Here is a 25,421-nt window from a genome sequence, read left to right as displayed (position 1 = left end):
TTCTCTCCTCTTACTTTTACAACATACTACCAGAACATACTGTATGGGGAACCCAGGCAGAGATTTTTGTCTGTTATATTCGTTGATGTATTCTAAGCACCTTTGGAATGGCATGAACACAGGCACATCATTGTTTACCTATATATGTATTTAGGAGAAATTTAATTACAGATTGTCACACACACACACACACACACTTCATGCATAGTGACTAACACATGCCCAGCCCAGCAGCAAGTGAAGTAATTGTAGATGGTTCCAATGCTCAAAAATATTTGTAGCATTGAATTTTATTAAAATATTTAGAATTATTTAAAAAATAACTGGTAGATCTTAGCATAATTACCTCCTGGTATCTTGTAACAAAAAGCATAGCAGATAATTATTTGTTTAAACATTTTCTACAGTTCAGTTGTACTTTTTTTAAAAAAGAAAATCTTTTTTTCCCTGTGACTATTGATAGAAATGTGGCATTTAAGCTGTTTCTTACAGATCTAGTACCAACTTAACAGTATCAGGACACATTAGTCCTGAGTTTCACTGTTCTAGTCTTTATTAATAGCTATACTTAATAAAGTTAAGCTAGGACTTTTATCAATTTCTTAATTATCAGGACATTTTGATTATACTAAAAGTTGGTTTGTGTTTTACTAAAATATGTAGCAGTCAGTTAATGTTGAAATTCTAAAGACAATTGTGTGAAGTAATCTCTTTCTAACATTAAAAGCAAAATATATACTTTTTAAATTTTATAATGTTTTCTAATGGCTCTCTATATGGATGGCCCTGAAAATGATATTAAGAACAGTGAGCTTAATATTCAGGATATTATTCTAGGTCTCTTTGCATACCCATCTACTTAAATATCATCAAATTATAAGAAATACTGTGTTTGATCACATTGCTCACTGGTGTTCTGTCAATACCTTTATAAAATTTATGTATGCCTTCCAAATTGGTTCCCTACTCCAGATTTCTTAGGAAAAAATACATATCTGATGGTTAATAAAAAATTCATTCTACCTTCCATTTATTACATGCTGTACTTGAAAAAAATGTATTGAGCATTGAACTATGTACTTGATAGACTGTAACAGACAGGGCACTTAAAGAAAATAAGGTAATGCTAGTCATACCATGAATTAATCCTTGGGGGAAAGGAAAGAGAAAAATAGGAAACTATTATCAATTTGCAGTGATGGTAATGATGCTTCTACTCTGAAGAGAGCAAAGTCCTAGAAACTCTCAGTATTTATTACTGAATAAAAGAGTGTTTGTTTCCTTCCAGTAAAGATCTTAATTGAAAAATCATAAAATAATGCCTTTCTAATTACTATTACTAATTTTAAGTTAATTTTAGAAGGAGAATTTGGGATCAATGGACTAGAAACATAAACCAGTTGTTTGTTATTTGATAATATAAACTTTTATTTTAGACTAGTCTTAGATTTAGAGAAAAGTTTCAGAAGTAGTTCATAGAGTTCATGTATACTTTATACATGCTGTTAAGACCTTCCATGAGCATGATGTGCATAACACAACTCATAACCCAATAGTGATATACTATTATTAACTGAAGTCCATACTTTTTTCAGATATCCTTAGTTTTTATCTAATGTTTTTTTGTTATGGAATCTCATGCAGTATACCATACGAGGTTGGGCAATTTGGTTCATGAACTCATTCTAGAAAAAGTGCTACCTACCTCATTGCTGAATATCACTATGGTCACCTTCAAAGTACTCCCCTTGGGAAGCTATGCACCGATGCCAGCACCTAGTCCACCCTTCAGAGCAATTTTGAAACTATTTTTCTGGAATAGCCATTAGAGCTGTCATCGTATTACCCTTGATATCCTGAATGTCATCAAAATGTCTTCTTTTCAATATTTCCTTTCTCTTTGGGTAAAGAAAGAAGTCATTGGGACCCAGATCTGGTGAGTAGGGAGGCTGTTTCAATAGTTATTTGTTTACTGGCTAAAATCTTCCTCACAGACAGTGCCGTGTGAGCTGGTGCATTTTTGTGATGCAAGAGCCATGAATTGGAAGTAAAAAGTTCAGGTCGTTTTCATCTAACTTTTTCTCGCAGCCTTTTCAGCAGTTCCAAATAGTAAACTTGGTTAACTGTTTGTCCAGTTGGTACAACTTCATAATGAATAATCCTTTTGATATTAAGAAAGGTTAGCAACATCCTTGCAAAGAAGTTCATGAATTTAATTGTCAGACCACATGCTACATTTCCTCATCATGTCTCTTTAGGCTCCTTTCAGCTATGACACTTTTTCTGACTTTCCTTGTTTTCTGATGACCTTGAGAGTTTTAAGGAGTACTGGTCAGGTACTTGTAGGATGTCCTTTAACAGAATTATCTGATATTTTCTCATGATTAGACATGAGTTATGAGTTTGGAGGACAAAGACCACAGAGGTAAAGTGTCATTCTTATCATATTATATGAAGGATACATGTTATCACATCAGTTATCTCCATGATACTACGCATCATCAGCTGGTTGGAGTAGAGTTACGGATTTCCACTGTAAACTTCCTCTCCCTAACTTTCCATATTGTATTCTTAGGACGCAAGTCAATATGCACAGCCCAGACTTGGAGATGAAGAGTTATGTTCCACGTCCTTGTGGGGCAGTACCAACATAAATTATTTGGAATTATTGTAAATGAGAAATCTACTTCCTCTTCCCATTTGTTTATTTAGTCATTTATTTTTATCAGCATAGACTTGGGGGTATTTATTTCATATTTTGGGTTATAATGCAATAATGAAGTTTATTTTTTGTTTGTTTGTTTGTTTGTTTGTTTTGCTGCTCAAATTTTCCAATTTTGGCCATTGGAGATCTTTCAGTCAGCTCCTATATCCCTTTGGCACACCTCAATAGTTTTCTTCTTTTCTTTTTTTGAACACCTCTTTATTTTTTGACACTACTTCTGGTATCGTTTTGTATCTTTCTTATTCCAGTCTTAGAATCAACCATTTCTCCAAGAAGCCCTGATTTCTTGTATTGAAGAATAGTATCAGAAACCAATATCTGGGCATTGGGTATGCTAGTTTGTACTTAGGTGTAGTTGCTTCTAGCAACAGGTTTTGTAATTATGTGTGTACACTAACCCAAGTATACACACATACCTGTAACTATTTCCATATTTACCCATCTGAATCTTTATTATGCTAAACATAAACTCACACTAATGTAACCAACTTTACTCTAGTATCACATGGCTCATTCTAGTTTGCATCCCTTGGTTATATTTAACATTCCATTCCAACAGTGAGAAATCTGGCTCCCACTATCTGCCATCCAGGTACTGATTTATTTGAATGCAACTACGGTGGTTCCAGAATTGCTAACTCATACACCAGTAAGAAACAACTTTGCCAACTAGAAGACAGTGCTTATGTACAGTGAGGTGAGGTCCGACAATTATAATACAAGGAGATTATGTTGTCACAGTCTACATTTCATCATGGTGTCCCCGAATATCCTAATTTAGTTTTTTTTTAAATTTGCGTACACTAAGACTCACTCTTTGTACTATACATTTTTATGGGTTTTGACAAATGTTTATCATGTATACCACTATAGTATTATATTACGTAGATTAGTTTCACAACTCTTAAAACTCCTATATTTCAATTATTCAAAACTTCCCCTTCTGCAAACTCCTACCAACCACTGATGTCTATCCTTCTACGTAGTATTCTTTTCTAGAATGTCATGTGAATGGAGTCATACAATATGTAACATTTTCACTAAGAATTAGTTTCTTCCACTTAGCAATATTTATTTAAGATTCATCTATTTAATTGTGTGGACTGATATTTCTTTTTTTTAAATCACTGAACAATATTTAATTATATGTATTACAACAGTTTGTTTACCAATTTACCTTATGAAAGATATCTTAGTTGTTACCTTTTTTTTTTTTTTTGGTGATTATGAGTAAAGCTGCTGTAAACATTTGTGTGCAGTTTTGTGTGTGGATATGATATTTCAAATAAGTGGGATAAACACCAAGCAGTATGATTGCTGAATTGTATTGTAAGACTGTGTGATGTATGTAAGAAAAACTGCCATACTGTCTTCCAAAGTGGCTGTGCCATTATGCATTCCCACCAGCAATGAATAAGAGTTCTTGTGGCTCCACATCCTCACTGGCAATTGGTATCTTCATTTTTTTGAATTCTAGCCATCCTTATACATGTGTAACATTCTCTCATTGTTTTAGTCTGCATTTCCCTAATGGCAAAGATGCTGGGCATCTTTCAATATGCTTATTTGTTATCTATTTATCTTCTATGGTGAAATATTTGTTGAGATCTTTTGCCCATATTTTTAATTGAATTTTTGTTTCTTATTGTTAAGTTTTAAGAGATCTTTGTATGTAATGGATGCAAATCCTTTACCAGATACATGATTTGCAAAAATTTTCTCTAAATGCTTTTTTTCACAGAGCAAATTTGGAATAAAGTCCAACTTCTCAAAATTCTCTTTCATATATTGTACTTTTAGTGTTGTATCTAAAAATTGATCATAATACTGAAGGTCATTTCAATTTTCTCCTGTTTTTTCTTCTAGAATATTTTTAGGTCTATAATCCATTTTGAGTTAACTATTTTGATGAGTGTAAGGTCTGTGTCTAGGTTCAGTTTTTTGCACATGGATGTCCAGTTGTTCTAGCATCTTTTATTGGAAAGATTCACCTTTCTCTGCTGTGCCTTTGTCAACAATCAGTTGACTGACTATATTTGTGTGGATCTATATCGGGCTTCTTTGTTCTGTTCCATTGATCTATATGTCTATTAATTCTCCAGTAAAACTCTGTCTTGGTTAATCTAGTTTTTTATTGTTTCAAAATCAAGTAGTGTGAATCCTCCAACTTTGCTCTTTTTAAATACTGTTGCCTATTCTACATGCTTTGTCTTTCGATATACATTTTCAAATCAGTTTGCTAGTATCTATTTTAAAAAGCTTGTTTGGATTTTGATTGGGATTACATTAAATCTATTAATATTGCTAAGAAATTTGATATCTTAACAACATTGTCTCTCAATCTATGAACATAGAAAATATCTCCATTTACTTAAATGTTCTTTGATTTCTTTCATTAGAGTGTGTAGTTTTCTGTATACAGATCCAGCATGTTTTGTTAGATTTAAACTTAAGAACTTAATTTTCAATGTTGTTGTATTTTAATTTTATATTATAATTATTATTTGTTAGAACATAAAAAAGCAACTGACTTTTGTATACTGATATTGTATCTAGTGACCAAATGAAAACTATCTCAATAGTTTTCCAAATTCTTTGAGGTGTATACATAGGTGATCACGTCATCTGCAAATAGAAACAGGTTTATTTCTTTCTTTGAATTTATATGCCTTTTTTCCCTTGTCTTACTGTACTAGATAGGACTTTTAGTTGCTGTTAAATAGGGGTGATGAGAGAGGACATATTGTTTAATTCTTGAACTTATGAGGAAAACAGTGTCTCCTTATTAAGTATGATGTTCGGTATAGATATTTTTGTATATACCTTAGTTTAAGATAATTTCTTTCTATACACATTTTTTTGTCAGTTTTTATCATGAATGAGTGATAACATTTTTGAATGTTTTTTCTGCATCTTCTAATAGGTTTTTCCTTTTTTAAAATTCATTAATGTGATGGATTACAAAAATCTGAGAACATACTTTGCATAATTTCTATCTCTTTAAATTTATTAAAGTGTGTTTTATGGCTCAGATGTGATTATTTTGTACAGAACACTGATCTTAGATCCTTCTTCCCTGTCTGACTGAGGAGAGGCAATTGGCAACAATTCATGAAATAGGTTTCAGAGGAGCTTATCTATAGTTACAGTGCATAAAATAATATCAAGATGAAAGGTATTAGAATCCAGGTGGATTATTTTGAGAGTAAATGCAAACATATCAATTGACATAGGTGTTGATATGAAAGACAAGAATTCTTAAAAAGTCAATATTCTCAAAACAAAGAATAGCAGAGTGAGCAAAAAGAAGATAATGTGGAACAAATAAAGATGGAGAGTAAATATCCATGATGTTTTTTTAAAAAGATGTATCTACATGATATTTCATAGATTAGTAAAGTCATTTAAAGATAGCTGTAGGCAAATGCACTTCAGAAAATTTTTTCTTTCTTTCCTGATAGTCACACTTGGGATTTCAGTTAACATTACAGTGATCTAGTAGCTACAAAGTTAAAAGCTCATCTTAAAAGACATGAAGTGTTATGCAAGACAGATGAAATTTCAAAGAGAATGGTGATACCTATCTCTGATATTGTTACTGGTTAGCTTAATTCATTTCTATGATAAGAGATAGTAAAAGTAATAGATAATTTTTAGTAGATGTAACATTCTTGGTCAGTTTTCTCCCTAATGGATAATTTGGTATTCAATGAGCAACTTGTAACTTCAGTATTATGAAGGTGATTGAAGAGTTTGTTAGATGATAACATCCATGGAGAATACTGAAATTTTTATAAAACTATTCACAGTACTGTACTTAACCGTGTATGCAGATACTTGGAGTTTTGGACTAGCCTTGTCAAACAATGGTAGAAATCCACCTATTCATAGTATAAAGTAGTCACATAATTCCTTTTTTAGGTTCAAAATATTTTATGCATTTTAAATTATGTTTTGAATAAGTATTTAGTTTTGGGTGCATATGCCATCTTTGATTGAAACAGTTGAGTGGTTTTCCCGCTAAGTGATACGATTTGTGATGTGTGTATAAAAAAACAGAGTAGAAATAGTAACTAATATAACCTCCCGTTACAATGAGGAATTTTAACATTAAGTTGGCAGCCAAATTAGAATAAAGCAATTAATAATGTTTTTTAATTAAATTCATCTTTAGTTACTGCATTTAACATTTCATTTAGCTACTGTGTAATTATCTTTTCATTCTGAGATGTTCTTATATGCTTCCTTTTGTCTAAAAATTGTGTGAATTTCTGACACTTATTACATTTAGAAATATATTTTTCAACTTCTATAGAGTTAAAAGGGGGGGAGGTCTTCATGAGGTCAAAACTCAAATCTGTTCTTGTAATAGAAAAGTATGTTAGAATACAACATTGTGTTTATGACACATCTGTTGACCCTTAACAGCAGAAAGCCAGGATTGAGAATAATATTATCTTTACTTGGTATTAGAAGAAACTTAGACATAGAAATTACCATCTGTTTGAGGTTTACATAAATAACCTGTACACATAAAATACCACTGTCTTTGAGCTTCATGGCTAGTAGAGCAGTAACTCATTAGTACTTTTCTTTTGTGACTAATTATATCATTATTTCTAAAAGAGCATCAAGGAATGTATCTCATGTCTGTGAGTTCTTCATTAAAAAACTTTTTGTTTTCAATTATAACCTAAGAAAAATTCATGCTATTATATCCTCTAACATCTGAATGGCTACCTTACAACTCGGACTATAGTATGCTTTCGAGGCCCATCTTATTTGTCTTTGTATTGGTTCCAAGCTTTCTTGTTGCTTTCTTATTGCAGGATAATGAGAAAAAAATACAGGCTGATTTTATGTGTAAATGATGCAGTATACAAAGAATTTTGCTGTGATCCTAGTAGGTAAATTTGTTGTTGGAAACAAAGCTTAACAAGTTAATAAGAAATGCTAAAAGGGGGGGTAGAGAATGCTACTCTTGAAGGCACTAATATTTTCATTGGAAGTGGCATTTGTTATCAGTAAAATATCATCCATAATATTTTGTATTTAATGTTGTTAATTTTAGATTTTATTTGGTTTGGTTTTATTTAATACGTCAAAATATTTTGGTTTTAAATGATATAAAAGAGCTATTATCATAAGGAACCCAATTTTAGGTTTATATTTTTTTAATGTTATAATAAAATAATTTGAGTCACTGAAAGATTCATGTGTTTTGTTTTTTTTCCCCCATAAGAAAGATTTAAATGTGAGAAATCCTGTTATTCAGGAAACATGTGGGGCTCACTTGTGTGATGCTTCCTACAGCCATGCAATTATGCTTGTACGAGAGCAGTGATTAAACACAGCAGTTCTAGCACTTACATTTTATAGCACATCAAAGAGTTTGCTTTTGTTTAGGATGGGAGAAAAACATGCAAAAATGCTATCAGGTCAATAGTTTAGTAATTGAAACCTTGTTTTTATTTTTGCCTTCAAACTGGAAGGAAAAACACTACTTCATTAGGGAATCAAAGCTGTCAAATGTGATATAAATTGTTCCTCAGATCTAGAGTGTTATCAGTAAGTTCATTTTGGTCACACATATTAATTTTATTTTGAAGTGTCTGTTGCATGGATAAAGATTTTGGTTCACATGAAAACTTTGTTGTGGAATAGACCTGGAGTAAGTAAGTAAAATAACTGATCTATATTGTCAAAAATAAATTATTGGACAATTTAGGCGCCACTTTTGCCTTGGGCATAGGGATATGTGGAGCAATAGATTGCAATTTATTTCCAAGTTCCAAGAGACATATTAACATCATAGTTTTCTTTCTTTATCTTTGTGACTATGTATGTCAACAGTGTTTAAAGTGTTAAAGCATCGCTCACGGGGTTGTGCAAGAGAGGACTCAACCCGGAGCAGCGGTGACTGGGTTCTTGTCTCTGCTCAAGAAAGAATTCAACAGTGAGACAGATGCAGGAAAGTGGAAGTGATTTACTGAAAATGAAAGTACACACTTGAGAGGAAGAGATGGTTGAACTCAGAGAAGAGTTGCATGGAGGAAGTCTTGACCAGGCGTATTTATACCGCCTGGGGCAGGTTTTGGTAACATCCCATTGTAGGAACCACAGTGTAAATGAGATTATAATGACAGTATAATTAGCTGAAGGTCAGGTCCTGGTCATAAGGAGCAGCCTAGCTGGAATAAACTAGTTCTTGTTTTTGTTCAGCTGCAGGTACAGGATACATTCACTTTGTTACTGATGTAACCAGCGAAGCACCTCATGGTTGTACCCTGGAGGGGGTTGTCAATTTCCTAGGCTACATGTCCTGCCTCAGTTAGCAGTATTACAAATTGAACATACATCCCATCTCAATTAGTCCTTTACAGTTTTCAGCAATCTTTGTCTCTATCATAAATGACCTCCTATATCTCTTTGCATGTATCTATTTTCAAACCTTTTTTCACCCTTCTATACCAGTGCTTCTCAACCATGGCTCCATTTTAGAATCACCTGGGAACCTTTAAAAAATCCAGACATCCAGGACCCACACAGATCAATTAAATTTATAACTCTGAAAATGGGAAGCAGTCATCTATAGTTTTTAAAACTCTCCTGGTGGTTCCAACATACAGTCAAGGTGAAGAACTACTGACCAAAGCCATCATATTTCCCTCCAGTGGAAGATTATTTTGCTTCTTTTAAGAGTGAGAAGCAGGCAGACTCCATAATCATTCACAGCCCTTTGTCAATCCAGAACAATTCTTCGATCTTCGTTATTCCCCTCTTTCTTTGCTTCATTCAGAGCGAGGTGTGTGTACCTTCAGAAGAGCACAACTGACTTATTCTTGGCTTTTGATCCCAGTGCTTCATGCCTCTTTGGGGTCCTTAGTACATCAATTAACTCCTCACTCATTTGCAATTTTCATTTGTCACTTTCTGATGATCTTTTTCTGCCAAACTCTTTCCTACCTAAAATGTAAATAATGATATATATTTTTTAAAGTCAGTGGAAGGATGGATTGGAAATAAAGTGCACCTACAGCAACATCATTTGACAAGAAACCTTGTGTGTCTTGGTCCTCGTATTAGGATCGGGGATAAAATATTTCCCTTGAACATTTTTATCCTGTTTTGCTCTCACGCAGTTTGGGGGCTTAAATTTACACTACATACTTTGTACAGAAAAGCACACGCTAAATTAACTAACTAACTAATTAACCAACTACTAACTGACTAAGTAAATAAATAAATATCAGGTCCTAGGTTGGTAGACCACTGAAACACTTGAGCTCCTTCCCTTCCCCCCAGAGAAAACAAACACAACTTTTTTTGCAGGACACAATCAACTTCAACACTGAAGGGTACTCACAGAGAAGTTTAAAGGAGAGTCAGCTCAGAATCAAAATGCTGGCAAAGAAACAGACAAGACTAGGAGTTGGTAGTCCTCTTAGATTGTTTTTAAGAAAGGATGTACTACATTGTATTGTATTTTCATCAGTAGAAACTACGTATGTACATCACTGCCAACACTTGGCTCTATCAACTGAGTTCTGCCACTTGAATAGCTATCCAGTGGCCTTTCCCTACTGTTTAATTTGCATTTCTCATTACCATCAAATGTGAGCATCCCTTCTAAGTGTCTTGGCCTTTTGGCTTTCCTCTTCCATACTCTGTCCATTCATAATTCTTCTACGGGATTCCTGAGTTCTGCATGTTGACTTACAGGAGTGCCTTCTCAGTCATCTTCATCTAGATCGTCATCTTCAAAATAACAATTTTGCTCAATTCCCTAATTGTTGTTGGATACAGTGTATGCTGTTTCAAAATATTAAGTTAACGTCTGTATTTTATCATATTTGTAAATGATGTAATTTCTAACATAACTATTGACTTGTTAAAGTTAAATAATCTTTTATTATGCAAAAGTAGCATATATACCCTGTAAAATGATAGAAAATAATGCAAAGCAAAAATAAGAAGTAAAGCATCACATTCCTGCCTTTCTGATCATAACAATCTAAAGAACTTCTCATATATTTTAATATATTATGTATCTCATCTACAAGCATTTTTTTACCAAAACATGATCACACTGTATATGTTTATTTACAAACTGCTCTTTTCAGTTACCAAAATGTATCTTTCCTAGTAAACAGATTTTTATCTCTTTAAAGCCCAACTCCGTAAGTAAATTTTCCCCCAAATTTCCTTTATAATTTGTTAGATTTGCTTTTTAAAAACACATTTTATGTGGTTATCGTGTTCTTTTAATGTTATTTTGCTTTGAACATCATTGATTTTGTTTCTCACGTCCTTGGTTATCGAATAGAACCATGTCTTTGTCCTCCAAAATGTCCCATCTTGGGGATTTATCTGGTTGCTTTTTCTGTGGTATCAATTAGATTATCTGTCACCTATGTTTAGATTTAAAAGTTTATAGATTCAAGTTAAGCATATATGGGTAGAATAAATCATAAATGATATTATGCATCACTTTAGGGGACTCAACATGGGGTGACTCTCCATTAATGATGCTAATATTGACCACGGGCTTGATCCCTTCACTGTGATTTGTTTTTCTCTCTTGAGACTTTGTATTTACATTATTTGTATAACTGTTTGCACTCTGATAATCCTAGCATGAGTTAAGAATTTCATTAAGGGTTATAGAATAGAATGATAATGAATTTCTAATTCTAACAGTAATTCTACAATATTCCATTGACGTCTTTTGTACAATAGAACTTTCCCCAATCAAGTGTCCTTAGTCAGTTACTTTGAAAAAAAGTACCTAAATGAAAGGAAAAAAAAAAAAAAAAAAAAAATATATATATATATATATATATAATACTTTTCTTTTAGTTACAATATTTTGAAGATGGCTTATCAATGACATTGAATGGTGAAAATTTTTTTTAGATTTATCATTCTATACTCATTGGTTTTGCTGATTTACTGTGTTTGAAATGATTAACATCATTATTTTCTCCAGTGCAGGCTCCTGTATGCTGCCTCCTTCTCATTTTGATGTGAACCTTAGAATTTTTTGGAAATTTCTTTGCTTTCTGGTACAAAAAGATATCTGAGGTTTACTTTGCACCTTTCTTGACTCAGAACTACAATCAGTCCTTTGTCTGAAGAAATGTGGTTCCTTTTATGAAGAAATTATATTCAAGATAAAAATCTAGATTCTAAGGCACTTATTTCTCCTGGATTGGTATTGATTTTAGGTCACACCAGTGGACATAGCTAGATAACATATATTTTAAAATTTTTTAATTAATTTTATTTCAATTATTTTCAACATTGGTGTATATTTGTATATTAAAAAGTTTTATTGTTTCATTTTACTTACTACACTGAAAATCTTAAGCCTTAAAAAAGTATAATTATTGATTTTCTACAAATTATTATATAAAAAAATTCCAAAATGACAATATCAATATTAATACAAAAAATAAGCACATGTACTAACTATAAATGTCCCTTTTTTTTTCCCCAGCCAATGATAGGTGGTTCTGAGTGGATATTCTGCTTTCATAAATTTTTAAAAAGATCAGTTTATTTAATAGTAGATAGTTGTTGAAGCAGGATGGCATTTATCACATTGTGGGCCTCTTTCTCTCACGATGTCTTTCACAGCACGTATATTTTTGGAATCCTTGTTCTGAAGTAAAAGATAAACAAACTATCATCCAAGACATATAGCGCTTTCCATAAACAGCATAAATCTCTTGTGTTCTCCCATAAATATCCCTTTGTGACTGGATCTTGGGATATCCTAGAGCAAAATGTGTTTTTGGTAATTGATGCTCCTCAGCTAACATCATTAATCAAATGAGTTTATGAGAAACAAACCTAAAATGCCTATTGATATTTTCCTCTGACTTGGTAGATGGAAAGCAGACTTTAATAGTAGCACTGCTAGACTGTTTTAAGATTTCCAAGGGAATTTCACTTCCTTCCCCTCCTGTTCACCTTATCCACCCACCCTAAACCTTAACACCCCTCCTTAAATACTACATTCCAGGATGGGATAAAAATGTCCACTTCAAAAATATATTCTTTAAATATATAGGTTATTTCCAAGTAGGACAGGGAAGCAGAGTACAGGAGTCTTACTGGAGGCAGCCAAATAGCATAGTGATTTGTATACAGGCTCTGAAGTTAGGTTCCCTGACTACAAATCTCACTTTGACCCCTTATTAGCTGTGTATGCTTTGACTATGTACACTATGTTTCAGTATTTCACATGTATTAAAAAATGGAAATAATATTTACCCATGTCACAGGATTATTTTAAAGCTCAAATATAATCATTTATATAATGTTCTTAGTTTTGTGCCTGGTGTATAATAAAAAGCCTTCAAATTTCAGTGTTTAACAATGGCCATATACACTTCAGTGTGAATTCAGTTCAGTTCCTCCAGATTTTTGACTGACAGTACTTTGATATGATTAGAAGGTCCAGACATGTGTACTGAAAATGACAAGAAAATTAACAAAAGTTGGGAAAGGGAGGAAAGCAAACCATTGTGCATATAGATAATGCTGAGTAATGACTGATAATTCATTGAATTAATCTTAATCCTCTACACATTTCCTATGTCATATGTGTTTTTAAATGCATAAATAAACTATAATCATTATATAAAATAGACAATCAAAATAACTGAATAGAAATTAAAAGTAAAACACCTCAAAGTTCACTACATAGGAATGACAATAATAGAAATTTTGGTGAAAATCTTCCAGTCCTATTTATAGAAAAATTCATTTCATGTAAATTAACATGTTATTAAAGTGGATCACACTATTTTTTATTCTGGATTGGATCTATTATTTGAAATACATCAAAGCATTTCCATATGAATAAAAATTAGTGTATATCATAATATTTAATGATCAGAGGACATAAATATTAAGAATATTATATAAATTATTGCTCCAAGCCCCTCTTGTTGGACATTTAGGTTACTTACAATTTTGTATCTTATATAACATTAAGTTCCCTGCCAGGCTGCATATTTGGTTTCTTATCGAACATGGTATTAACAGGAAGGAAAGGTGAGGCAACGTGGATTTTTGTGAACTTGGTTTATTTACAAAGTAGAGACAATGCCAGTGGGAGAAATGAGAAGCATGCAGACTCTGTATGTTCCATATCTAATTGATCCTTATTATTTAGAGATTCCATATTTGCACATTTGACTCTTCCCCAAAATTTACTTTTTATCCCCCAAGCCTATACTTATGGTGCTTTCACAGTCATTTCTAGACGTGCAAAATGGCACAAAATTTGAGCCTCCAATGTTCACATCCCCAGATGAGATCAGACAAAGCAACACACTGCCCTTCTGTTTCCTTCTTATACTATGAACAAATAAATATCTTTTTCGCAGTCTTCTTAGTGCCATGATTTTTGCATTTTTGCGTTTTTAGTTGGTGATTTTATTGTTTAAATTGGCCCCAAAAGCATAATGCTGAAGTGCTGCCTCATGTATCTACGTGCAAAGGGCTGTGATGTGCCTTGTGAAGAAACTATGTGCTAGATAAGCTTCTTTCAGATATGAGTTATAGTACTGTTGGCCATGAGTCTAATGTTCACGGACCAACAAGATATAGTAAATAAGATTTGTTTAAAAAGAAGCACATACACCACAAGTTTTTTAAAAAAACAAAGAATAGTGAATAGTTAGAATCAACTGTATTTCAATCCTAGTTATCCCATACATGATTTCCCTCTTTATTTTCTATTTGAAACAACTGACATGCTCCTTAATGTCTGCTTCAAAATAAAATTTATGAGATTTTGCCTTGAATGTCCACGATCACTATTTAACTAATTTGTTTTTATTATAATGTTATTAGTAGGATGATAGAGTGCTATAACCAAAGCAACAGGGATCATTGGTTACCCAAATGAATGAAAAAACATTATTTCTACACAAAAACCTGCACACAGATACCTATAGGAGTTTTATTCATGATCTCTGAGACTTGAAAGCAGCTAAGAAGTTCTTCCAAAGATGAATCAATGGATAAATAAACTGTGAGGTATGCACACAATGGAATATTACTCACTGATACAAAGAACTGAGCTATCATGACATGAAAACACATGGAGGAACCTTAAATGCATATTGCTAAGAGAAAGATGCTAACTTGAAAAGTCTGCATGCTGTATAATTCCAAATACATGACATTCTGGAAAAGGCAAAATTATGGAGAGAGGAAAAAGATCAGTGGTTCCCAGAGGTTAAGGAGGAAGGAGAGATGAATGAGTGGAGCACAGAGATTTTTAGAGCAGTGAAAATACTCTGTATAATGCATGTAATTATACATTTGTTTATACTCATTGACTGTAGAACACCAAGAGCGAACTGCAGACTTTAGGTAATTGAAACAAACAAAAAAAACTTAATGTAAGTTATGTAAATACTAAAGGTTAGATTTCAACACCAATTACAACTCTATAAGCTCTAAGACAGAATTCATTTGGGGAGAGACATAGTGAATTTGAAAATACTACAAATTCAAGCAGTCTCAAAGAACCAAAAGGAAAGAGGAGTGATGAGACCTGGAGATTCAATCTGAGGCTTGATGCCTTATATGAAGTTCCAAAGGGAGATAGTCAGAAGGGAGAGAAACAATATTGAAGAGAGTTGCTGAGATTTGAAATTGTATCTTTAGATCAAAATTGCACTCACATAGAAAGAAGATGAAGATACACTGAAACTGCAAAACAGCAAGAATAAAGAAAAAATATGAAAAGCTGTCAGAGAGAAAGCAGACGATCCATAAAGAAGTCATTCTTAGGCAAAATAATTAGACTTCTCTTCAGCAACAGATATGTTATAGAGGACAATAAATTAAATTTTAATCACTCTGAGAGAAATAAATCTCAACTTTGATTTTTATATAAAATAAAACATCATATATGGGAAAAATAAAGATATTTTTGTCCACATAAAAACTAAAATAATTTACCATTATTTTTGTTCAGCAAAACAAGTACTAAAGGTTGGATTTGAACCAAAAGAAAATAATACAAAGACAGGATTTGAAAGAAACTTGAAGTAATTTTATGCCAGAGATTCAGTCTAAAACCTCAAGGAAAAATTGGAATAGGTGGGATCTAAGTAAGGATCATAAAAAACTATTGTATGAGATGTGGAAAGGGAATGGGGGAGATCAGGCAATAAACATACTAGTACATTGGAATCAGTTATTTTACATATTGATGGCATTGTTCTATAGGTTTCTGTTTTTTCTTTTTTTTTCTTTTTTCCACTTCCAGTGTTTTTCAAAAACTCCTTGTTTTGGTTCTTAATTTTGCCCATTGGAAATGACCACCTCTTTAGCTATAAATAAAATAAAAACTCTCCTGTATGTTCCAAACTAACTGCACTAAAATTCTATTTGTTAAATTTAACAAACTCAAAGCCATTAGTAGCCAGTAGTCCCAGAAGCACCTTCTCACCCCAGATGTTATTTACATACTGGGTCGTACCATTCTCCCTTAGCATCTTTCCAGGTAGTATCACTTGAAATTGAAATTCTGTTTCAAAATGTGAGAGTACGTTACTTAAACTGTGATTTAAAAAATATATATGTATAAATAAAGTACTCCTTCTTTCTTCCTTGCAAGCTAATTCATAGCGACATTTCCTTCTAGTTAGATTATGCTGACTATTTTTTTCAATCCTTTTTCCCCACTCATACTTATTTCAACCTGGCTAAAATTACACTCTGCCCCTGGGCTGTTCAGCCTTTAAATATCAGTGGATACCTATCATTTATAGTTCTCATTTAGCTAAACCACACCCATTGTGGCTTGTTTCAATCTTTATCCATAAATCAATCCCTTTGCCCTTAGTCAGAAAACTGAATAAAATAGTGAATCAACTGCTTCTAGTCTGATGGTTTTTCTTACTGAGCTCAGAATAGCAACTCAGTACAAAATTGCAGACTGCACCTCAAAAATGTACCACTGGCTCAAAGGACATGATAGCATTACAGCATTGCAGAAAGACCCTCAGTAAGTGACATTTCTGCAAATCCTTGCCTGACCTAATAAGCAAATCAGTTCTTGGTGGGTAAAGGGGTATCAGAAGGAAGAATTTTAGTGAATAATTGTTATGTAGTTTTGTACTAGTTGATAAAATGATCCCTAGAGTTAATAAGAGAAAAGTTTATATCTTCTTTTCTTTCTTTTTCTTTTTACTTTCTGCTGAGTTTCAGCACTGTAATTCTAATACTAATGAATAGCTTACATTTTTGCTAAAGTTTATTTAACTTCTTTAAATGAAATACTCTCTGTTTTACTATAGTGAAATGGAGGGCTTTAAGTAATCAGTATATTTAAAACTCTATTAATAATCATATCATGTAGCATTTCTTCTTTCACCACCAGAGGATTTCAATGACCTACCCTTTAAATGAGCATACCCCACATAAAAATACTCACATACATTTTTAGGTATTCAGGTACTTTGTTTTGGATTTAGAATAAAATATTTCTCCATTAGGCAGAAGAGAGCCTGGGATGTTTCCTAGTCTGATGTTTAAGGAAAGTGTGGAGATAGCTAGTTATGTTACCTCTATCAGTTAACCTTTCTGTTCTTGATCCCAATTAATCTCTTATACACATACCCCCCCCCAAAAAAAAAACAAAAAAAACACAGAAAAACAACAACACAAAAACTCCCATCCCAAAGCAATGGATATCCCATAAAAGAAGTTTTTTCTATTTTACCTTCTCCATCTTACCTTCTCCCTTCTCTTCATATTATTTGCATATTTAACCTACCATTTACAGGTAGAGTCTATCTATTCTGTTGGGTTGGATTTTGATGTTTTGTTTCAATAATATTTCATCCATATTTATTTCAACCTGGCTAAAATTACACTCTGCCCCTGAGGGGCTCCTCAGCCTTTAAATATTAGTGGACAGTTGTCATTTACAGTTCTCATTTAACCAAGCCACACCCACTATAGTTATATACAATCTTTGTTCATAAATCAATACCTCTGTACTTAGAAAACTGAATAAAACAGGTATCACCTGCTTTCTAGTCTAATGTTTTTTTGTTTTCTGTTTTTTTGAATTAGTTTCAGGTGCACAAAACATAGTAATACTTAGACGTTTATCATTTATATCCCTCACACTGTGTCAATCCCCCTCCCCCCCTCCGCTATCCCTCTGACATCGTACACAGCCATTACATTTCCACTGTTTCTATTCCTAATGCTGTACTCTGCTTCTTGTAACTATATACATATATATACACACACACACACACACACACACACATATATATATATATATATATATATATATATATATACACATAGATATGTGTGTATATATGTGTGTGTGTGTATATATATATATATATATATATATATATATATAAACTTGTAGTTGACATTCATTATTGTTCAGCTTCAGCTTCAGGTGTACAGTGCAGTGATCAGGCATCTCCATCATCCCTGAGGTGGTCTCCCTAATGAGACAAGTGTCCATCGGATACCCTACAGAATCTTTACATTATTGATTACATTCCCCAAATTAACTTTCATAACCCCCTGGCAATCTTGTGGCTACTGACTGCTTTCTAATCCCCTCACCTTCCCCCTTATCCCCAACCCCCTGCCATCTATCAACCCTCAGTTTTTCCTCTATGTCTCTGAAACTGTTTCTGATTAGTTCATTCACTTATTCTCTTCTTTAGATTCCACATATAAGTGAGATCATATGGTATTTGTCTTTCTCTGTCTGACTTATTTCACTTAACATAATGTTCTCAAGGTCCATCCATGTTGTTGCAAGTGGTAAGATTTCTTTCTTCTTTATGGCTGGGTAATACTCCATTGTATAAATGTACCACAGTTTCTTAATCCAGTCGTCTACCGATGGGCATTTTGGTTGTTTCCATGTCTTGGCTATTGTGTATAGTGCTGCAATAAACATAGGGGTGCATACATTTTTTTGAATTAGAGTTTTGTGTTTCTCCAGATAGATACCTAGGAGTGGAATTGCTGGATCATAAGGTAGTTCCATTTTCAGATTTTTGAGATACCTCCATACTATGGAAAACAGTATGGAGGTAATGGTTTTTTTTTCTTTCCTTTTCTTTCTAGATAAGAATAGCAACTCTCAGTGCAAAATTGCAGACTGCACCTCAAAAATTTACCACAGCTACACTGGACATGATAGCATGACAGCATTACAGGAAGACCCTTAGTGGAAAGATCCTTCCTTTCTAACTACTGTCCTCAGAACTACTCCTAAGTGTAAGTAAGTGAACCAGAGCAGACACAATTAAATAAAGGTCATTGACAGTAGAGGACCAGAGGCATTTCCTCTGCTCTACCCCTCCTAGTCGTGTACCCATTGCTCCCTATTCTGGGAAGGACCTCATCCGCTAGGCCTGATTAGTGATAGCATTTGCCTTGTTTGGAAATGCCAGTCAGGCTATAGGTTTTCCATGCCTTCTTTGTCATACAGCAGTAATCCTTAGAAAGATATGAAGCAGTAGTCTTCAGGCAGAAGTCTTGAAAATCAAAAGAACTAATGTTGAGTTCTGCTTTGCCAAGAAGAACATGCATGTTTGTATGTAAATCAGCTATTTTCTGTATTTCAGATTTTTCTTGTTCTACATGATAAGTCCAAGTGTATTGATCAGGAACTTTGCGGGAGTGAGAAAAGGGAGGGTAATGGTATAACTTAACAGTGGTTGTTGAATCGATATTTGCCCCCAAGTGATGAGTGTGTACCAATTAGAGAAAGTATCTTAAAAATGTGTGTATAAATTTAGTAACACTATTGAAATTATACTAGATATTTAAGAATCTTTGGGTGTTTTCCAAATCAACAGAAACTGAAAACACAACTTTCTTATTTGATTTTATTTAAAAATATTCTTACGTTAAAAAATTTTGATCAAAATGGCGGCATGAGGTGAGCCTCTGTAAAGCTCCCCTGGAATTTACAACAAATCGAACAACAAAAACTCCACAAAGGACTCTGTGCACAGCAGACAGGCAAGACGAAGAGGCCCACTACTGAATTTGCCTAAAGGTGGGTGAATCAAGCGAGCTGGGGAAGAGGGAAGGGAGCCGTGCGGAGACAGAGGCGGGGGCGCAGGACACAGACCTAGCTCAGTGCTCCGATCTCGCTGCATCCCGGAACTACCACAGCTGCAGGAGAGGGAAGAACTCGGACTGCTAGGGCTCTGCTTATGGCCCACAGGGCTGAGGGGGCAGCATATAACACGGCTGAACCCAACGCTCATGGCAGAGACCTCGGAGAAAAGACTGAGGGAAGAAGGCTGAAAACGGTGGTTTAAGCCCTCACTGCCGAGCAGAGAACGGAAGCCTTAGGCACTGAGACTAGCCGCCCCCTCCCTACCCTCCCAGAGCTCGCCCCTCCCCCACCTGCCTGGTGCTAGAAGCGGAACAGTAGCCGTGTCAGATCAAAAGAACAGAATATTTGCTGTTCTGAGAACTATGGACTGCAGACACAGATTCACAGCCCAACTAGTTCTGGCAAAGGGGAGGGAGCTGTGGAAGCAGGACCGGCTGAGGTGGTGGTCCCCGCCATTGCTCTGGGCCACCTCTCACAACTCACCCCGCCCCTGATCCCACCTATCTGGGCGGATCCTTGCAGGAGTAAACAGAACTGCTGAAACATACGGGCTCTGAATCTGGAGCTGGAAGAGCTTTGGAACATCAAAAGCTCTCCGCATACCCACTGTGACACTGCGCCCTGTGACCCAGGCAAACTATTAACAGAGGAGAAGCCCGTCTCCCAGGAAATCCCCCTATTGTGTGAGAAGCTGGAATAGTGCAGAGAAAACATAGCACTACCATGTGAGAGAGAAAATAAAAGGCTGCAGTCGGAGAGAAAATAAAACATTCTACCAACACGTACTGGAAAACAAAAGAAAGACCTCTTCCTATCAACCTATTGCAGAAGCCACTCCTGTAGATGTCTAGGAAGAGAAATAATAAATCAGTAATTGCCATGAATAACCAAGGCAACAAGACAGCTCAGAAAGAAAGTGAAAAGTCTCCAGAAAAGGAACTTAAAGATATGGAAATATATGACTTAAATGACAGAGAATTCAAGATTGCAGTTCTGAAAAAACTCAAGGAGATGCAAGAAAAGACAGCAAGGCAGTTTAATGAACTCAGAAACAGAGAACAACATGAGCATTTTACAAAAGAGATTGAAATTTTAAAAAAGAACCAAATAGAATTTCTGGAGATTAAGGACTCAATAGAAGAAATTAAGAATGAAATAACAAGCTTAGGTAGTAGAGCTGACCAGATGGAGGAAAGAATCAGTGACATCGAAGATAGAAACCTGGAAATTACACAGATGGAAGAAGAAAGAGACTTGAGACTTAAAAGAAATGAAAGAACTCTACAAGAACTTTCTGACTCCATCAGAAAGAGCAATATAAGAATAATGGGCATACCAGAAGGAGAAGAAAGAGAGAAGGGAACAGAGAACATATTCAAACAAATTGTTGATGAGAACTTCCCAAACTTGTGGACAGAAATGGATCCTCGAATCCAAGAAGCAAATAGAACACCTAATTACCTCAATCCCAACAGGCCTTCTCCAAGGCACATTGTATTGAAGCTGTCTAAAATCAACGACAAAGAAAGAATCTTCAAGGCAGCCAGGAAAAAGAAGATGGTGACCTACAAAGGAAAGCCCATTAGATTATCATCAGATTTTTCAGCTGAAACTCTACAAGCCAGGAGGGAGTAGAACCAAATATTCAAACTATTGAAAGAGAGAAATTATGAGCCAAAAATAATATATCCAGCAAAGATATCCTTTAGATATGAAGGAGGAATAATAAAAGGCATCCAAATTGAGAATGAAGAAGTTAAATTGTCACTCTTTGCAGATGACATGATGCTATATATAGAAAACCCTGAAGACTCCACCAAAAAGCTATTAGAAACAATCAACAAATACAGTAAAGTTGCTGGCTACAAAACCAATGTACAAAAGTCCATTGCATTCCTATATAATAACAATGAAATCTCAGAAAAAGAAACATAAAAAACAATTCCTTTTGCAATTGCAGTAAAAAGAATAAAATACCTAGGAATAAACTTAACCAAGGATGTGAAGGACCTATATGCTGAAAACTATAAGACATTTTTGAAAGAAATTGAAGAAGACACAAAGAAATGGAAAGACATTCCGTGCTCATGGATTGGAAGAATCAACATAGTTAAAATGACCATATTACCCAAAGCAATATACAGATTTAATGCAATCCCCATCAAAATCCCAATGGCATTTTTTAAAGAAATAGAACAAAAAAATCATCAGATTTGTTTGGAACCACAAAAGACCCCGAACAGCGAAAGCAATCTTAAATACTGGAGGTATCACACTCCCTGACTTTAGCTTGTACTACAGGGCTACAATAATCAAAACAGCATGGTATTGGCAGAAAAACAGATGCATAAACCAATGGAATAGAATTGAGAACCCAGAAATAAAACCACATAAATATGGACAGATAATTTTTGACAAAAAAGCTAAAAACATACAATCGAGAAAAGACAGCCTCTTCAATAAATGGCGCTGGGAGAATTGGAAAGCCACCTGCAAAAGAATGAAACTGGACTGCTATCTGTCACCATGTACCAAAATTAATTCAAAATGGATCAAAGACTTAAGCATAAGACCTGACACAATAAACTGCATAGAAGAAAACATAGGTATTAAACTTATGGACCTTGAGTTCAAAGAGCATTTTATGAATTTGACTCCAAAGACAATGGAAGTAAAAGCTAAAAATAAACAAATGGGACTACATGAAACTTAAAAGCTTCTGCACAGCAAAAGAAACCATCGACAAAATAAAGAGGCAACCAACTGAATGGGAGAAGACTTTTGCAAACAGTGCCTCTGATAAGGGGCTAATATCCAAAATATACAAGGAACTCATGAAACTCAACAACAGAAAAACAAACAACCCAATTGAAAAATGAGCAGAAGATCCGAAGAGACATTTCTCCAAAGAGGACATACAAATGGCAAATAGACATATGAAAAAATGTTCAACATCACTAATCATCAGAGAAATGCAAATAAAAACCACAATGAGATATCACCTCACCCCAGTCAGAATGGCTATCATCAACAAGACAAATAGTAACAAGTATTGGAGAGGCTGTGGAGAAAAAGGAACCTTCATACAGTGTTGGTGGGAATGCAGACTGGTGCAGCCGTTATGGAAGGCAGTGTGGAGGTTCCTCAAAGAATTAAGACTAGAACTTCCATATGACCCAGCAATCCCTCTCCTGGGTATCTACCCAAAAAATCTGAAAACATTTATCCATAAAGACACATGTGCTCCAATGTTCATTGCAGCTTTGTTTATGGAGGCCAAGACATGGAAACAACCAAAATGTCCTTCGATAGATGAATGGATAAAGAAGTTGTGGTATATATACACAATGGAATACTATTCGGTGGTTAGAAAAGATGAAATAGGATCATTTGTGACAACATGGGTGGATCTTGAGATAATGCTAAGAGAAATAAGTCAGACAGAAAAAGCAGGGAACCATATGATTTCACTGATATGTAGTATATAAACCAAAAACAACAAAAGAGCAAGACAAACAAATGAGAAACAAAAACGCATAGACACAGACAATAGTTTAGTGGTTACCAGAGGGTAAGGGGGGTGGGGGGTGGGAGATGAGGGTAAGGGGCATCAAATATATGGTGATGGAAGGAGAACTGACTCTGCGTGGTGAACGCACAATGAGATTTATAGATGATGTAATACAGAATTGTACACCTGAAATCTATGTAATTTTACTGACAATTGTCACCCCAATAAATTAAAAAAATAAAAATTTGAAATCTCCAAACTAGATATTTTCTATAGCTCTTTCCTGTCTGAAATTATAGGATTCATTGACACTTGATAAATTGATTGTTTTGGCCATATTTATGGGTTGTATTTACTCTTGACACCACTAAACTAATTTTTAGTTTGGATTTAATCTTTTTTTTTTTTTAAAGCGTATTATTTTCATTCCCTTTTAACTTTTATCCAGTAAAACACACAATAAAAATCCTACCTATTTATTAACCTTTTCTATGTAACGTTTTCTTTTGGGGGACTATCTAGAATTCTCTTTCACTCTGCTGGAAGCATGTTTTTCCCATAATGGCAATGAATTGATACCTACATGTCAGGTGCCTAAGGTTTGTACTGGTTTTGACATCTGGGCACTTGACTTTTAAGTGAGTTCTAATGCAGGCAGCATGGGCTCTATCCCTGGGCAACGCTATTTTTCAATAGCGGTTACATTAACAATTACTGCAGGGCATCCAAGTGGATGCTGTGTGGTAAATAGAAGAGAGATGGACCACAGCAAGCCAGGCCTGGAAGTGAAATTGGATCAGAGCACTTTGAAAAATCACTTCTAAGAATGGGGCAGCATCATTTTTACAAGCCTGGAAGTTGTAGCAGCATACTAACTTTCCTGGGCTCTAACGATTCCAGATGAGGTGCTTGAGAGGAATTCTGTCCAAAAATTTAGAAACAGACAGTCATCATAAGATACCTGCCCCTTGGAAATTCATCTGTGTACTTGCAAAAAGAACGTACTTTCTTTTGTGTACAGTAATTCTTTTGTGAACAGTAATTCCCCTATTTATACTCGTGTATTTAGCAATGGTGTGCGTGTATGTGTGTGTGTGGCTCCTGTGCACCTATCATTATGCCAGGAATCATTATGACACCTTATCTTAGCTCCTTATATCATGTCTCCTTATCCTCCAGGAATTTACAACCTACTTGAGGAAATAAGACGTATCGGATGTTACTTGCTAAATGCATTCATGCCCTGTGAAACAGCTACCGAAGATGCCAAATTTACTCTCCAAAATTATAACACATTACCTTGAATAATGTGGCTCAGTGTCCCACAGAGAGCTAAATTAGAAGTCTGATTAAACTTTTTAGCCAGAAAATTAATGAATAACTTCAAAACTTATTCTCCTTTTTACATTTTTATTTCTAAAAATTATTTTTTAATTAAGAGGAACTTCTTTGAGTAGAGTTCTTTTCAAACACAACTTCTTGGAGAGAAAAACAACAGTGAAATCCAAACTTGTGGATTTATTAATATCACAATTCAAAGTTAATTCTCTTAATTAATCAGCAATTAATTTTTAAGGGATGAAAATATTTAATTCTAGTCAATAATTAAAATGCTCTTCCTAGATATGGCTTGAGATAGTCCATAGCATATACCTAGTGTCTATATATCATCTATCTATCTATCTATCTATCTATCTATCTATCTATCTATCTATCTATCTGTCATCTATCATCTTCAATGCAGTAGGTGCTATGAATAGAAAAATGGATGTAATCTGAAAAGAAACATAGTCAGTTAAAATTGTTGATAATCTTAAACTAATGGGACAAAATATTCTTTATTTAAAGACAGTTCACCTTTGGGATGTTGGTTGATAACTAGAGAAATAATTACAAGCAAATTACTCGATAATAATTAATAGTAATGGAGAAGAAGGGAGTTACCTTTGAAGTGGACCATCTCTTGAAATCTAGCTACAAGGAAGTTTCTGAAGTAGAAAAATATTATAATATGAGATGAAACAAGTGAACAGACA

At 34.3% G+C, this 25,421-nt stretch overlaps 1 long non-coding RNA gene across 1 annotated transcript in view; it reads left to right on the top strand.

The window, feature by feature from the left end:
* The window catches only part of LOC141568474 (uncharacterized), a 188,904-nt gene extending 178,694 nt beyond the window's left edge, over positions 1 to 10,210 (top strand). The window contains exon 6 of the long non-coding RNA XR_012491620.1: positions 8,579 to 10,210. This is a non-coding gene — a long non-coding RNA (uncharacterized LOC141568474). The remainder of the gene's footprint in view (positions 1 to 8,578) is intronic.
* The last annotated feature ends 15,211 nt before the right edge of the window (positions 10,211 to 25,421 follow it).

Source organism: Rhinolophus sinicus, linkage group LG14 (assembly GCF_036562045.2).
Source record: "Rhinolophus sinicus isolate RSC01 linkage group LG14, ASM3656204v1, whole genome shotgun sequence".
NCBI lineage: Eukaryota > Metazoa > Chordata > Mammalia > Chiroptera > Rhinolophidae > Rhinolophus > Rhinolophus sinicus.
This window is presented reverse-complemented; position numbering and strand designations above follow the sequence as displayed.